Below are 16,097 nucleotides of genomic sequence, written 5' to 3' on the forward strand. Positions count from 1 at the left end.
CTTAATCTGAGGCACTCTGCATGGACATAAATACTCGGAGTGTGCATAGTTACAGATGGAGATTGGTGTGTGGAAGTCTGATATACTGATTACCGAGAGCTGGCTTAAGGAATGGCAGGAATATTAAGGAATATTGCTGTATATAAAGGATTCCAAAATGATAGGAGGGACATGAAAGGAGGAAGGTAGAAGTACTGGTTTAGATTAGTGTTAGTTAAGAAGTCCAAGAGAAAGAGGATACATCCAAGGACTAAATGAATTTGGTGAAACTACATAACAAAAAGTATACAATTACACTCTGAGGTACAGTCTATGGGCCAGCAACCATTGGAAAAGATGGGGAGAATAAATATGCAGGGAATTTGAGAGCAATGACAATACTACAGATTAGTAATATTGAGAAACTTAATTTATCCAGATAATGACTGGGTTATTTTTTTTTAGATTAGATTACTTACAGTGTGGAAACAGGCCCTTCAATCCAAAAAGTCCACACTGACCCGCCAAAGCGCAACCCACCCATACCCTTACATATACCCCTTACCTAACACTACGGGCAATTTAGCATGGCCAATTCACCTGACCCGCACATCTTTGGACTGTGGGAGGAAACCGGAGCACCCGGAGGAAACCCACGCAGACACGGGGAGAACGTGCAAACTCCAGACAGTCAGTCGCATGAGTCGGGAACTGAATCCGGGTCTCAGGCGCTGTTAGACAGCAGTGCTAACAACTATGCCACCATGCCGCCCACTTATTTGTTTTGCAGGGTCACTAGGGCGACTATCCGTGGATTACATGGAGGAGAGCTCACTGAAGGAGTATGTGTCCAGCTGAAGAGAGCATGTACTGTTGGACCTGATCCTTGGGAAAAGGTGGGGGAAGTTGCTCCAGTGTCAGTAGGGGAAAAAGTTTGGGTCACATTGATCATTTTATTGTAAAGTTCAGGATAATGGTAGAGAATGATATACAATAATTGAGAGTGAGAAACATGAGTTGACTGAGAGCAGCCTTCATTGGGGCAAGAATGAAGCTGGGAAGGTTTGACTGGAACACCAATTTGGTCAGAAAAAGATAAACTGAACCATGGGCTCCCTGCAAAGAGGAGATTGCTTGGGTCCAGTCGAGGAATGGTCACTCAAATAGGAACGGCAGGATTAACAACCCCAATGCTCCCTCGGTGACAGTAAAGAACAATAGAATTTGTGTCAGAAGGAGAATCGAATTGTGAACCAGGAGGAATGTTGGAGGTCCAGAGGGATATAATAGAGCAGAGGGGAATTTTGGGAAAACGGAGAGCCACCATGGAGCTTTCTCAGAATCCTCCTGTGGACCCCTCATAATGAACGTGTTAAAAGATGGAGTAAAGCTGCATCGAAATTAGAAAAAGAATTTCTACCTGGAAAAAGATCTTCGCAAGTAGTTAAGGTGCATTTAAATGCCTTGTAGCTGCATGTTTGACGAAAACATTCAGGAGGCTATTGGATGATTTTTGATCCAAAAAAATGTGAGAATGTGAGTGAAGGAGGAGACCATTACTCAGCAAAGAATTCAGTTGAAGAGCTGGTGTAACCATGATTGGCCAAATAACACCCTTCTGTGCCACAAGGCATCTGTTTCATTCAATGTGGCATCTTGAGAGTTCTCCAAATCCATAAATATCCCGATTTTGTAACTTTGCTGATCCTGTATGATACATTCTAATCTCTGCAACCTCCGTCAGCCAATGTCTCCCTTCTTATCTCTGTAACTCATAAAGGCCATATAAACATTCTTTCCCTGGAATCTCCTCCAGCCCCGATAACCTTTCCTCTCTTTAAATTATTTCTCAATTCTTTACAGCTCTCCCCTTCTCTGCAGCTACTCTGATCTATAAAAACCTAATCTTTGACATCTCCTCCAGATCATACAACAATCAGCGTTACCAACCCCCTCCTGCCCTGACAGATCGCAGTATCTCCATACACTCCAGCCACTACAGTGTTCATTATGTCTCCAGCATCGCCAACCCGCCCAACTCTTTTTTTACTCCAGTCCCGACAATTTTCCCTGTTGTGTAACCTACTCCAATGCCTAACCAGCCGTGTAACATCCTCTAGTCTCGACAGTGCTCCCGATTCTGTAACCATCTTCTGCCTCAAAACAGATCACTGTCTCTGCCACCTCCAGATTCTAAATCCATCTCGATCTGTGGAAACACCTCCCGCCCTCCCTCTCTCTGTAATATCTACCAGATGTTAAAACAGAAATAACTCCACAGAGGCTGGTATCCTGTTACCAAAACCCTTTTTATTTCGACATACGCAATACATGGCACTGACCCACGTTAGATCAGAGCCGACTCCTAAAGTGAACAGAGCCCCTGATGCTTCTGTTTATTTCTGAGCCAGGACTCCCTGATTGGAGCAGGTTCACAGTCCCAAACAGGGAACTTGTATTAACAAGGTTTACCTGACTGACCCATTCCAATCACTATAAAAACCTTCCACGTATCTCTAACGTTCATTAATACCTACAAATCTTCTCGGATCTGAAAGCTCCTCCATTTTCGCCAAATCTGTCTCTGTAAAATTCTCCAAGGAAAGTCCTGTCCCTTTCAGTAGACCCTCCTGTTATCAAGCTCCTGCAGGACCAACGCAAGCATTTTCTTTCTGTTTTCTGCAAACGCTGGACCACAACGTCCTCCAAACAGAACGTCGCTAACTAATCTCTCACTGCTTCCAAAAAAGTCGATCGCTGTTTGTGTGTGACCATCTCTATAAGGAGGAAGGGGTTTTTGAAGCAGGGAGCTTCATAGGGCATGGAGACCTTTACACAAATAGGAATTTTTGTAGAAACTAGTGGGTTTACTGAAGTGGGAAGGGTCATGGAACATGAAGGATGTTCCAGAGACTGGCAGTGTGCAGGCACAGTGAGCACAATGTTTATTTCTGGTGCAGAGACACAGGGAGCTATATCATGTTCTAAATTGTTCAGGTAACATTTTTATCAGGTTTCGGGGAGGTTTTCTTTCTACAATGCTCTTGCAGCCAGAATATTGATCTGGCTGGTCCAGCTCCATTTCCACTTCAACGAAAACCTAAAACTTTCCTTGTCTTTGTAATCTCCTTCTGCCCCTCGAACAACCCATGTCCCTGTAATATCCCCCAGTTTTCATCCACCTTCCTATCTCTGTAACCTCCTCTGGACCCTACAGCCATCCTGGGCTCTGCACTTGCTGCCATCCCAGAATTCCTTACGAACATTTCAACAAGGCAAATGAAATGGAAGCTTCAAATAGTATGAACCAGCTCAGATGTAGCTGGGATTGTTGAGATGTGGCTGCAGTGTGACCATGACTGAACTGGATAATCAAAGGTTATCCCCATTTCTACAGGAAGGACAAAAAGGACATCACAGTGAAGTACATTGTGTATAAAGGATGGGATCAGTATTATTGTCATGCTAATCAATTTATAAATTGCTCCTCCCTGCCCTCTTCCCTCATCCCTGCGAATTGATCCTGTCAGATATTGGTAACCTTTGAAAACTTCAGAAAATAGCACAGTATAGAGGAGATCACTGTCTGCATTGGACATGAAGTAACGTTTTTTAAAAGCCCTAGTTCTGTCTCCCGAAGACTATAGGCCTTCAGGTGCAGAACCAGGCACCTTTGTATAATGGTTTGAGAGTTTCTGCATGTAATCTGCTTCCATGTGTGACTCCCAGATCCCTACCGTACTCTGCGTGAAATACCAACTTGCTTCACCACTTCTCTAATATTTTAATCAATTATAATTGTGCCTTTGTTCAATTCGGATGCAATAGTTTCATGTTCCTTCGAACCGCTTGTCTGTCACTAAATAATTGCTCTTGAAAATGTTTTACTTGTTCTCTGCACATACGTGAAGACAATTTATGGTGGTCAATCCATTGACTCATAAGCGAGAGCTACAGAATAATAGTCTGTTGATATCCCATGAGGGAAATTGTTTGAATTTAAAAGTAACCATTATGGTTTATTATAAAAATCTATCTGCTTGATTCAAGTCCTTTCGTGAAGTCAGTGTATGTCATGCTTCCCTAGTCAGGTTTCCATGTGACTTTGGTGATGAACATGTGGGTGTACTGCACCTTGAGAAGAATGAAAAGCCAGAAATAACCACCTGACAGCACCAAGTGCTCTGAAAAATAGATATAATGTAGGATTTGGTTGAACAACTCGATTAGCTCATTGTCTTGCAACAAAAACAAATTCAGCCAAACACTTTAAATTATACCCCAAAATACCCACCAACAACCAAGTTTGAATTTAATATATTGACAATCTTAAAAACCAATGACACAATCCGATGCTTTGGGTTCAAGACTATGGAAAATTGAACAGTTGAGAGGAGAACTGCCAAGCTACTAGCAGGTGAAGACTGCCTGATAAATAGCTCTCCTAATGGAACCTTTATTGATTAGTAACTAGTGAAGCAGAATCCACAAGAAGAAAATAAGACATGAATATGGAGAAAAACCGAAAGCTTCCTGAATTTGATATAAGAAGCTTTGTTTTGTAATTTTTAATTAGGAGTGTTATCGGCCTAGTATTGTGGAGGGGGAAGGTCAAGGATAGTTCAGAGGAAGAAGTAGTAAATAGCCGTCCGTTTATTATTCTCTGTTATACTTGAAGAAATAAAGTTGTTCATTTTTACTTTTAATAGTTCGAGAATTATCACAGATTACTGCATTGGATAAATCTTTTCTCTGTTGCTGGTTTTAACTAAGCAGTAGAATTTATCCTGTGTTGTAGTACTACGAACCCACAGCTATGTGTTTTACTCTTTACTGTCCTGAACCAGCCACTCAGTTCAAGGTCAGCATAACATGCTGGCCTGACCAGGGCTGCAAATATCCTGCGAGAGAATACCAAAAGTAAAGATAGCTCTCTTCCTCTTTCTGTTTCCCGTATTCCTACAGCTCATTTCTATTCAGGTATGTGATCATGCACTATTTGAGGTGTATTCAATCCGATTGAAATTCTCCCTGAGAATGATGCACATCTCCATTGGCAACTTTGATGCTGGATTTATTGATGATGATAAGGGACTTATAGATTCCATGTCAGATGTAGGGCATAGAGAAGGAATGGATTTTTGTGGCACAGAAAAGAATCGACGATGTCTAAATGAGAGAAGGGAATTATTGCGATCATCCCTGAGAGTATTGTTGAGGCAGTATTTGGGGTACTATTGATAGACTTTTCCTCACGATTCACCAGACTAATCCCTGGGACGATGGCACCATGAACAGTGAATGGAGCTAAGTGAGTGCATAAGAGGTGATTGCATTGAACCTTAAGGGGGATGGACAATCAGTGATGATGTTCTAAACAGACACTGATACGGTGATAAATTCCATGACTTTTTTATCACTTGGGTTACATGATTATCGATAATCTAAGAGCCTCTGAGAATGATCGACCCAACCATCCCCACACCCTATTTCAATTGAGATACAGAGAGAGAGAGAGAAAGAGTGAGGGAATGTATGTGTGTGTGTGTGTGTGTGTGTGAGAGAGAGAGAGAGAGAGAGGTCCAGGCTTTTGAATAAAATCTCCCAACATTAATACAGTCCAATTGGTGCGTGATCCTGCAATGAACATAATATTATCCATAATTCCGACGTCAGCCACAATACCTTCATTATAAAAGAGTTAACTCTACCCTGCAGCTTCTGACCTCCATGGCGAACATGGGTGCGTCTTCTCAGAGATGGAAGATGCCTCCTTGAGACTTGACACAAAACAGTTGGCTTCCCTCCTCACTGCCAGAAAATCATGTTAAAGCAGCACACGTTCTACAAAAAATGGAACCGTGATTAACATCATGAGCCCTCTATCAGTGCAGTCTCGGTTTCATTGGCTTGTCATATTGGAATATCAATGATGCCCTCCTGTTCCTGTATAACTGGCTGATCGGGTTGAATGGCCTCCTCCTGGTCTCGTGGAGCAGATTTAAGGGTCTGATTGATTGGGCTTTGCTTGTTCCTGTTTAAGAGCTCGAAGGACTGATCAGACCCCTCTTCTTCCTATGGAAGAGACAGTAGGATTGAATGGACTGACCCTCTTCTTTTTCACTAGTTTCGATAGGCTGAATGGCTTCCACATATCCGTGTGTAACCAACTTGAGATGCTGAATGGGATCCTCTTTTAACTGTGCAAGTGTACAGTGTCTGGCCATGTTGTTACATGAATGTTACTGACACTTTAACAGCACAAGGCTGAATGCTATCAAGGTCTTGCTGCACATGGACACAGACTGGTTCAGGAGCTGAGGGGGAGCAAAATGTTCTGAACATTGTGTGATCTTCAGTCATCATCCCCACTTCAGATCTTACGATGGGGAAAGACATTGTTGGAGCAGCTGCAGATGTTTGTGCTGAGGGGGCTAACCTGAGGATCTCCTGCAGAGATGTTCCGGGACTGAGAGGACTGTTGGCCACTGATCACAAGCATCTTTCTTTTGTGCTCTGAAAGACCCAAATCAGTGGGAGGTTACACCTGATTCCCATTCAGCTCAAATAATTAGGTGGTCCTGATGCCATCCTCAGTCAAATACTGCCTTGACCTCAAAGCCATTCACTCTTTCCCGAGCCCCTGTGTTCACCTCTTGTTCATATCAATACGTGATGGTGTATGTGTAAGAAGTGTTTTCCTCTCACAGAGGGGAATCGCTGTCAGGAATTATCTGGGCTAGAGAGTTATGGGGGCTACATCACTGAAAGTATTTACGGAGGAGGTAAATGAATTTTGAACTGTCAGAGAGCTAAGGGTTGTGAAAAATTGGGCATAAGCGAGGAGTTAATGTCAACAGTAGACCAGCCATGATGGTATACAATGGTTTGACCATGCGAACTACCTGATCCTGTTCTTTATGTTCTCATATTCTGTAAATACAAAGTTAATGGTTGTAATTTTCTGGAAAGTTCTGTTATTGAACGTTGTAATCAGAGAGAGAAATGTATTTTGTAAGTCATCGCTGGGTGAGATATGTGGGCTGTATTCACAGTGAATCTGGGTCTATAATATGACCAACAAATGAAGCACAAGTTGCAGAGAGGAGACACTCTGCAAAGGGAGCAGAGGTGTCTTTCGAATAAAGACTGGATTTCCAAATAACATTTTCCAACCCAAACCAAACCCTGTGAGACAGTCTGGAGAGACTGAATGAGATCCTGTGTTATTATGGACCAGGTATTTGGAGCAAGTGGCCTCCATCTGTTCCTTGCATGAACTGTGAGGGGTTGAATGGAACATCGAAACATAGGACTAATCAGCAGGAGTGGACCTTTAGACATTTTGTCCCCGCTCCACCACGCACAAAGATCATGGGTGATGTGATTTTGAACTCAGCAGCACTTTTCCGTCTGTGTACCATTTTCCTACATTCACTTGTCTGTCAAATGTCAACAAAAACAAATTTGAATAAATTCAAATATCCAGTCCCAATCCTCCATTGGTTACACCAATCTTAAATGCAATCAATTTTGTGATGTGACCAATGATATAGGTCTCACAGTAGGTCACTTTCAAGAAAAATGTGAGACACCGAAATTAGAACTTATAACAAATCGTAAAATGATACAGGGGCCCAAACGTTATTCTGCTTTTGGAGTTATTATGCTCACACAATCTTCTGATAGTGAGATTTCTTTCTGGAACTGTTGGATTTGTCTGAATTCCCTTTGTTTCAGGCAGTGGAGAGATTCGAATGAATCATTACCTGGAATCCTTCACAAGTGGTAAAGATAATTCAGGGATTTTATGGTCTCACATTTTGCTATCGGGTGGAACAAAGTAAGAGAGAAGGATCAATTGGGTGCTGCTTCTCAGGCAGGGGACAGTTTTCTCCCTCTCTGTGTTCAAACATACAATAATGTCAACTGGACACCAAACTGGGCCATGTGTGCTCTCCTGCAACAATCTCTGGAAAACCCGATTATGGATTATATGGAGGGCCATCATTGCTCTTTTCTTACACAATTCCTTTCAATCGCAAAAAAGTCCCCACTTTTTAGTTTGATGACTTGCTTACATGTGTCTGTGTAAATGGAAAATATTGGTAGATGTCTTCACAGTATGTGTGTTAATGTCAATGCATCTTTTTCTTAAAATTCATTCTCCCGCATTAGTCTCCCTGACAAGAGATACAATGCATCCAGTCGATATACATTTCAGAATGGATGGTTCAATACTATTTCTCAGCTAAGGTCAAAACTGATAATCCCCCATAACAAAAGGCCGGCATTCCAGGAATGAGTAGAGGGAAACCTCTTTGAAAATCTTCGAAAAGAATTATATCCTTTTAGTTTAGTTCGGGGGATCAAAACTGCAGACAGTGCGTCAGGTGTGGTCTCAGCAATGCCCTGTACAGACGCAATAAATCTTCCCTGCGTTTAAACCGATACCTTTTGCCAAAAACAGTATCATTCCACTTAACTTCCAAATCACTTGCTGCATCTGACTTCATATGATTCATGTCCCAAGAACATGGACACTGCCTGCATCACAGAGTTCTGCAATCTCTCTGCATTTAAATTGTTTTATCCTTCATGCCAAAAATAGACAATGTACTGTTCGCCGAGCTGGAAGTTTTTGCTGCAAACGTTTCGTCCCCTGGCTAGGGAAAATCATCAGTGCGTTTGTTGGAGCCTCCTGTGAAGCGCTGCTTTGATTATTCTACCGGTATTTATAGTGGTTTGTTCTTGCCGCTTCCGGGTGTCAGTTTCAGCTGTCCGTTTTAGTGGTTTGTATATGGGGTCCAGGTCGATGTGTCTGTTGATGGAGTTTGTGGATGAATGCCATGCTTCTAGGAATTCTCTGGCTGTTCTCTGTCTGGCTTGCCCTATGACAGTAGTGTTTTCTCAGTCGAATTCATGTTGCTGGTTGTCTGAGTGTATGGCTACTAGGGATAGCTGGTCGTGGCGTTTTGTGGCTAACTGATGTTCATGGATGCGGATTGTTAGCTGTCTTCCTGTTTGTCCTATATAGTGTTTTGTGCAGCCCTTGCATGGTATTTTGTAAACTACGTTAGTTTGGCTCATGCTGGGTATTGGGTCCTTTGTTCTAGTAAGTTGTTGTCTGAGCGTGGATGTTGGCTTGTGTGCCGTTATGAGTCCTAAGGGTCGCAGTAGTCTGGCTGTCAGTTCTGAAACGCTCCTGACGTATGTTAGTGTGGCTAGTCCTTTTGCTTGTGGCATGTCCTCGTTCCGTTGTCTATCTCTTAGGCATCTGTTGATAAAGATGCGAGGGTATCCGTTTTTGGCGAATACCTTGTATAGGTGTTCCTCTTCCTCTTTTCGCAGTTCTGGTGTACTGCAGTGTGTTGTGGCCCTTTTGAATAGTATTCTGATGCAGCTTCGTTTGTGTGTGTTGGGGTGGTTACTTTCATAGTTTAGGACTTGGTCTGTGTGTGTTGGTTTCCTGTGTACCCTTGTGGTGAATTCTCCGTTGGGTGTTCTCTCTACTAACACGTCTAGGAATGAGAGTTGGCTGTCCTTTTCCTCTTCTCTCGTGAATCGGATTCCTGTGAGTGTGGCGTTGATGATTCGGTGTGCTTTTTCTATTTCTGTGCTTTTGATGATTACAAAGGTGTCATCGACATATCTGATCAAGAGTTTGGGTTGGATTTGTGGTAGGGCTGTATGTTCTAACCTTTGCATAACTGCCTCTGCTATGAGTCCCGAGATTGGTGATCCCATGGGTGTTCCGTTGATTTGTTCGTATATCTGATTGTTGAATGTAAAGTGTTTTGTGAGGCACAGGTCCATAGTTTAAGTATGCCGTCCTTGTTGATAAGTTCGGCCTCCTGTGTTCTGTTATGTATGTCCAGTAGGTTGGCTATTGTTTCTCTGGCTAGGGTTTTGTCAATTGAAGTGAACAGTGCCGTCACGTCGAATGATACCATGGTTTCTTCTTTGTCTATGTGTGTATTCCTGATGATGTCCAAGAATTCCTGTGTTGATTGTATGGAGTGTTTGGATCAGCTGACCAGGTGTTTCAGTTTTTGTTGTAGTTCTTTGGCCAGTTTGTATGCTGGTGTCCCTCGTAGTGATACTATGGGTCTGAGTGGGATGACTGGTTTGTGTACTTTGGGTAGTCCATAGAATCTGGGGGTGTTGTTGCTTTCAGGTTTCATTCTTTGGAGGTCCGCTTTGGTTATCTGTCCGTTTTTTTGAAGATTCCTTAGTGTGTTGTTTATTCTATTGGTGAGTTGTGGTGTGGGGTCGGAATCCTTCATTTGGTAGGTGTTGTTGTCTGCTGGTAGGTGTTGAGCTTTTTTGATGTAGTCTGATTTATCGAGGATGACCGTCATTCTGCCTTTATCTGCCGGTAGTATGATTATGTTCTTGTCATTTTTCAGTGCTTTCAGTGCTTCACTCTCCTTGGTGTTGAGGTTATGTGTTTGTCGTTTTCTTATGGACTATTCTATGGACTACCCAAAGTACACAAACCAGACATCCCACTCAGACCCATAGTATGACTACCAGGGACACCAGCATACAAACTGGCCAAAGAACTACAACAAAAACAGAAACACCCGGTCAGCGGATCCATCACTCCATACAATCAACACAGGAATTCTTGGACATCATCAGGAATACACACATAGACAAAGAAGAAACCATGGTATCATTCGACGTGACGGCACTGTTCACTTCAATTGACAAAACCCTAGCCAGAGAAACAATAGCCAACCTACTGGACATACATAACAGAACACAGGAGGCCGAACTTATCAACAAGGACGGCATACTTAAACTACTGGACCTGTGCCTCACCACACACTTTACATTCAACAATTAGATATACGAACAAATCAACGGAACACCCATGGGATCACCAATCTCGGGACTCATAGCAGAGGCAGTTATGCAAAGGTTAGAACATACAGCCCTACCACAAATCCAACCCAAACTCTTGATCAGATATGTCGATGACACCTTTGTAATCATCAAAAGCAAAGAAATAGAAAAAAACACACCGAATCATCAACGCCACACTCACAGGAATCCGATTCACGAGAGAAGAGGAAAAGGATAGCCAACTCCCATTCCTAGACGTGTTAGTAGAGAGAACACCCAACGGAGAATTCACCACAAGGGTACACAGGAAACCAACACACACAGACCAAGTCCTAAACTATGAAAGTAACCACCCCAACACACACAAACGAAGCTGCATCTGGACACTATTCAAAAGGGCTACAACACACTGCAGTACACCAGAACTGCGAAAAGAGGAAGAGGAACACCTATACAACGTATTCGTCAAAACGGATACCCTCGCAACTTTATCACCAGATGCCTAAGAGATAGACAACGGAACGAGGACATGCCACAACCAAAAGGATTAGCCACACTACCATACGTCAGGAGCGTTTCAGAACTGACAGCCAGACTACTGCGACCCTTAGGACTCATAACGGCACACAAGCCAACATCCACACTCAGACAACAACTTACTAGAACAAAGGACCCAATACCCAGCACGAGCCAAACCAACGTAGTTTACAAAATACCATGCAAGGACTGCACAAAACACTATATAGGACAAACAGGAAGACAGCTAACAATCCGCATCCATGAACATCAGCTAGCCACAAAACGCCACGACCAGCTATCCCTAGTAGCCATACACTCAGTCAGCCAGCAACATGAATTCGACTGAGAAAACACTACTGTCATAGGGCAAGCCAGACAGAGAACAGCCAGAGAATTCCTAGAAGCATGGCATTCATCCACAAACTCCATCAACAGATACATCGACCTGGACCCCATATACAAACCACTAAAACGGACAGCTGAAACTGACACCCGGAAGCGGCAAGAACAAACCACTATAAATACCGGAAGAAACATCAAAGCAGCGCTTCACAGGAGGCTCCAACAAACGCACTGATGATGTTCCCTAGCCAGGGGACGAAACGTTTGCAGCAAAAACTTCCAGCTCGGCGAACAGAACCACAACAACGGACACCCGAGCTACAAATCTTCAATCAGACTTTAAATAGACAATGTACATTATATTATTTCTGCTGAAGGCTAGCTCACTAACCTTCCCTATCTGTACCTTGCAGATTCACAAACGTCCATTTGACAAGACATTGAATGACCATCCATATGAGCTCCAAGCCATTCCCTCCTCTTCCTCCAGATCATTGAAAAAGATTATTGATCATTGATAACCCCACAGTGATCTCTAAGGCACTCCATCAGTTGCATCTTTGCAGCCTGAAAATAAACATTTGTCTCTACTCTCTATTTCCTGTTCCCGACAGCTTTCCTGTTCCTATGTAGCCATTGAGACGGGTTGAATGTCCTCCTCCTGGCCTGTGTAATGTATTCAAGGAGCTGAATTACTTCATTCGATATTCCTGTGTAATTCCGTAGAGGGGCAGAATGACCTCCTCCTGTCTCATTGTAACGATCCTGTCTGACTAAATGGGGTTATCCCCTACAACGTAACTGCCTCGCGAGGTGGATTGAGGGAGCAACACATTGGGTAGGGGCAGCAGTTTATCTCTGTAACAACATCGAGGGGTGGATTAAGAGAACAACACATGCCAGAGGGGCAGCAGTATATCTCTGTAACGGCCAGGAGCGTGGATTGAGGGAACAACATGCAGCGTAGGGGCAGCATTGGCCATTTGGCGGCACCATTCAGAATGCTCATGGCTGATCCGAGTGTGTTTGGCCATTCGTCTCCTGTCTGTTTCCAATAAACATTGATTCTACAGTCCAGCAAAGACCAGTCAAGCTCAGCCTTGGACATCTTCAATAACTGAGTCTTCACTGCTCCCTGAGGATGAGGACACCACAGGCAGCAAAACACCAAAGTGAAAGCGGCGTCCTTCTTTCTTTGTGGGACTGTTATTTTAAAACTGAACATCAAATCACCACATCTTTTCAGACATAAGGACAGAAGAATTAGAAATAAACATAAACCATTCTGGACTCCAAACCTGTTCCACATTGCCACTGACCATTTCGAATCAAATATGTATCAATCCCAGCATCTGCTGCTGTCTGAGGAAGAGAATACTAGATAGCATAACATCACATGAGCATGAAAAAAGGAGCAGAATGAGGTAATTCGGCCCACTGAGTCCTATGTGCCGTTCAATAATTTCTTATATGTTCCTTAACCTCATTCTCCTGCCTTCCCCCGAGAATCCTTGATCCCCCTATTAATCGAAGACTTATCTATTTGTATCTTAATGACACTAGTGTCTGTGCCCCTGTGTGTCTCTATGTGTGTGTGTGCGTGTCCATCTTCTTGACATCTGTATTTGTGTGTCTATGTCTGCCTTTCTTTGTATCAGCCTGTTTGTTTCTATCACTGCGTGTGTCTATTTGTGTGTGATTTTATATGTCTCTTTGTGTTTCTACGTGTGTCTGCCTATCCCTTTGTATGTATTGTGTTCGTTCGTATAGTGGGGTGTTTACCAATAATTCTGTTTATTTCTGTGTCTGTATTTCTGGGAGGGGGCAGAGTGTAAGGACTGTTGTTGGAACTGTCAGTGGGTTTAAAGTTAGAATTGTCTTTCACTGAGCACTGCTCCTTGATCAGTCAGTGGGATATGGATGTTTCAGAAACTCCACGTGAGGCATTCCAGTCCATTCCATCTCGTACTCGGATCCTCCCCACATGGCAGGGTTAGGCGGATGAGGGAATGGATATTGGCACTCTACCACACGGCTTGGACCTTTGTGTCCTATTCCAGGCTGTTTCTCTTGGAATGAGAGAAATGTAGGGAGGGAGTGAGGGCAGGAATGGGTGGCCCTGCTGTTAGTGCTGGTGCAGGTGGGACTGGGGGGAATTGTGATGTGTCTGGAACGAGTCAGTCGACAGTCCTGAATCCATGTAGTATTATTAGTGTAGGGTGTATTGCGCAGATGACAGACAAAGTGTGGGTAGGATGTTGTTGAATTCAACAGTGAGTGGAAGTGCCTTAACCTGATTTGGAGATAGGGCATGAGGATTCTCTGGGGGTAGGTACTATAACAGATATACAGTGAGTGTGAGGGAGCAGAGAGAATACCGTGAACTTTTTCCTGACAGAGCGGGGAGGATATTGATGTGAGTCCTGTATTGATGGCCATTACATTAGGTCATCTCATTGTCGAGGTGAGGCTCTCCGAATGTCTTGTCCACATCTATCACTAACAATGGCACAGAGCTGTCCCTCAGATTCCACAGAATCAGTTTAGGTAGAGCATGCAAATAGGAATGAAAAGCAAATATTGGTGTGTTATTTCTCGAAACCAAAATGGTTTCAGAAAATCTGAGCATCATATGCTCTGGAAATTAAATATGCAAGTCTCATGGTACTGCAGTTTTATTAGATGGTCACAAGTTGCATCTAAACTGCTTTAGATTAGATTAGATTAGATTACTTACAGTGTGGAAACAGGCCCTTCGGCCCAACAAGTCCACACCGACCCGCCGAAGCGCAACCCACCCATACCCCTACCCCTACATTTACCCCTTACCTAACACTACGGGCAATTTAGCATGGCCAATTCACCTAACCTGCACATCTTTGTGACTGTGGGAGGAAACCGGAGCACCCGGAGGAAACCCACGCAGACACGGGGAGAACATGCAAACTCCACACAGTTAGTCGCCTGAGTTGGGATTTAAATTTTGACTGCTCATGATGTGGGCAACAAATTCTGTAAGTGTATATGAGGTGGGTTGAAGAGTATGTTGTGAAGCAAACTAGAGAGCAGGTTATTTTGGATTTGGTGTTGTGTGATCAGAAGGATGAACTAATAACCTTGCTCTCAAGCAGCTTTTAAGGATTAGTGACATTAATAAGGTGCATTTTACACTGTGTCTGCAAACAATATAGAATGCTTGATCATTCTGGTTAAACATCATGGTAGCCTGGTCAAGTTCGCTCCAGTGAATTTGGAAAGTACAATACAACATTCAGTGGGAGGCAAGCAATGGTTGTTAAAGTCATAGAGTCCGACAGCACGGACATAGGCCCTTCTGCCCAAACTCGCCCATTCAGACCAAAATATCCATCCACGATTACCCCATTTCCATGCTATTTCCCGACATCCTCCTAATCCTTTCCTGTCTGTATATTTGTTCAAATGCCTTTTAAATGTTGCGAATGTTCCCTCTTCAACTTCTTCCACTGGCAGCTCGTTCCATATGCATATCACCCCTGTGTGAAAAACAGTTGCTCCTCAGGTTATCTTTTATTGTTTCCCCTCTGACCTTACACTGATGCCCTCTAGTCCGTGATTGCCCAACCCTGTGGAAAAAAAACAGTGCATTCTCTGCCCATCGCTCCCATGATCTCACACACTTCTATCAGATCACCCCTCAGTCTCATATGTCTAAAGTAAGAAGTCGTAGCTTGTCCAACCTCTCCCTATATCCCTCAGATCGTTGAGTCCTTTGCAACATCCTTGTAAATTTCTTCTGCACTCTTTCCAGTTTAATGACATCCTTCCAATAGCAAAGTGAACAAAACTGAACATTATGTTACCAGTATGGCCTCACCGGCATCCTGTATAACTGCAATGTAACTCCCTAATTTCAGTACTCAGTGATATACGCTGATGAAGGCCACTGTGCCAAAAGCTTTCTTCACTGCACTGTCTACCTCTGAATCAACTTTCAGAGAACCATGCACCTGAATTCCAAGGTCCCTGTATTCCACTACACTCCTTAGGTCCCAACCATTCATCATGAAACTCCAACCTTGATTTGACTTTCCAAAATACAAGAACTTACATTGATCTATATTAAAATCCATTTGCCATTTCTCAGCCACTTCTCCAGTTGATCAAGATACTGCTGCATTTTCTGAAATTTCTGATAACCTTCCTCACTCTCCATGACGCCGCCTATTTTAGTATTTTCTTCAAACTTAAGAATCATACCTGTACATTCTCATCTAAATCATAGATATACGTAATATGTAGTGGTCCCAGCACCAACACCTGAGGCTTTCCACTAGTCACAGGCCACAAGTCTGACAAGCATCTTTCCACTATTACCCTCTGCCTCCTATCGTCAAAACAATTTTGTATCAAATTTGGCAGCTCCT

The sequence above is a fragment of the Hemiscyllium ocellatum genome, unplaced genomic scaffold, assembly GCF_020745735.1.
Source record: "Hemiscyllium ocellatum isolate sHemOce1 unplaced genomic scaffold, sHemOce1.pat.X.cur. scaffold_116_pat_ctg1, whole genome shotgun sequence".
NCBI lineage: Eukaryota > Metazoa > Chordata > Chondrichthyes > Orectolobiformes > Hemiscylliidae > Hemiscyllium > Hemiscyllium ocellatum.